This window comes from Lasiodiplodia theobromae, assembly GCF_012971845.1.
Source record: "Lasiodiplodia theobromae strain AM2As chromosome Unknown scaffold_29, whole genome shotgun sequence".
NCBI lineage: Eukaryota > Fungi > Ascomycota > Dothideomycetes > Botryosphaeriales > Botryosphaeriaceae > Lasiodiplodia > Lasiodiplodia theobromae.
In genome coordinates, this window is record NW_023336494.1 from 633,545 (window position 1) to 635,635 (window position 2,091).

The following is a 2,091-nucleotide window of genomic DNA, read 5'->3' on the forward strand; positions in this document are numbered from 1 at the left end:
GAAAGTGGTCAGGTTAAGGAGGTGATTACAGCACGCACTACCGAAAATGGAATAGCCATGAAGTACTTCAACTCGGGCACTCAGTTCAACGGGCCCTTGACTGTTTCTGATCAGTGATGCTATTAACGATCAAAAAATATTTTTATACAGCAAAATGAGTCACACAACTGTCAAGTAATATGTATGGGGTATACCTGCAGCTTCAGCTGCAAAGGGGCTTCGATTGATACCCGTAGACTGCGTCAACCGTAACCTGGCACCAATCGCGTACATGTAGAATCGGAGGCTGTTGACAGCTACGAGTACCGACTTGACCGCATGCGCGCCGTATTTACTGTACGACCAAGCATGTATTGTGCAACAGCAGGCCGGATACTGCATTTCGTCCTATTCGCGTAGCGTCTGCAGCGCAGCGCAGTGCAGAACGCATTGCATTTATGCGCAGAGAATTTAGGTGCAGTGAAGCCACGCAGGTGAAAAGAAGAATGGAAAAGTAGGTTGATGAGTAAGTGAGCAATGACGCAGGGCCAAGACTGGGATTTGCGGTAATCTTCTATGTTGTGTGCTCTACACTTTTAGTCCATCTATGCCAAAAGAAAATGACCGAGGAGACAGGCGAGAAAGAGGAGATGCACTGCGACCGATCGAAGGAGTACCCTTTCGACCTCGAAGTTCACAATTCCCCGATTGGCTGCTCTTGTCGGCGTACGTGAGGCTGCGACGCCTTGCTGATCGTATTTTCCCCCACCTGTGCTCAAGTCCTGCGGAGGTACTGACCCTCTCCGTAGTAAGCTCCACACCAAAGTCTACCGTGCGAACGGCTACGCATTGTGACCTGATTTTCCAGAAACATTTTGATAAGCGATTGCGTAGATGGCGCTTTGCTCCGCAGCTGGCGGCACGGCCCCTTCGTGCCGTTTACCGCGTCTTACATAAAGGGCGATAAGATGCAGATCTCGAGCGTTCTGGCCACGCTTAAATCAGTGGAATGCGGCGGTGGCAGGTAGAGCGCCCGGCAGAGGTGTGCTGATCATTGACCCGCCAACCGGTTTCTCTTCTGTCTTCCCAGCTCCGTATGGAGCGGTTGCCTCGTTTCTTTTGTTGCCTTGTTGCATACATCATTCGATCATCTAAAATTTGGCCATGATCAGCTACGCACTCCCTTATCGCCACCGGCCCCCTTCAACAAATAGAAGTAATTTTAGGAAAGGGACCCCGAGACACGTGAGGATAGAGTGGTCCAGTCGGCTGCCGCGCCGATAACGGCTGTCCTTTGCTAGAGAGTTTGGTTTGTACATCATTGCACAAACCCAGCTTTCTATCTACGCTACTTTGAGGTCGGTTCGTTTAATGTTGCAACATGCTATGTAGGGCGCTCATGAGCATGTAGATGTGAAATACTAGTGGTTAGTTAACAAACCTCGATAGAAGCTTCGACTCCCCGCACTATCTTAAAAAAAAACAATCCGGAAATGGGTAAGCGGGCGATCAAGACCTGTAGCATGCCGTCCGTCGGTGAGTAGCATCATGCATGAGGTCGAAGTAACCTTTTGTATTTGGCGAGGGGGAAACTTTGAATCATAATGAGTCGCAAAAGACTTGGTCATAGGTATTACGCCCTACTTATAGCGTTAGTTGAATCATACCTGGACACGATGTGCAATCTCAAGCCTCACTATTTACTGCAACGGCCCACGCATCAAAGGTGTTCAACGCCGCATCTTTACCCGGATGCTTGCTTCACATCCCCACCGTAGGACACAGGATAACAAAAGCTTGTCCAATCCGCCGTGAAGCCAAAAGTGAATACAAGCAGCAGGGCACGGTGAGACTGTACGATGACCCTCTTCCAGGTATCTGTTTGCCCTTCGCTTTTCTGTGTCGACGCACGGAGGAGAGCCCGCGAGCATGGAATGGTCATGTTCCTGTAACATGCTCACTACTGCAAGTATACGCACATATTGTGCAAGCTTGATTCAAGACGGGAGTAGAAAGGAGGGGACATCCCGCTGTGTGTTGCTCCCCAACCGCACCATCGTCACAATACGTAACACAAAGTGAGCCGACCGTTGTGGCCATTGTTGACGGTTA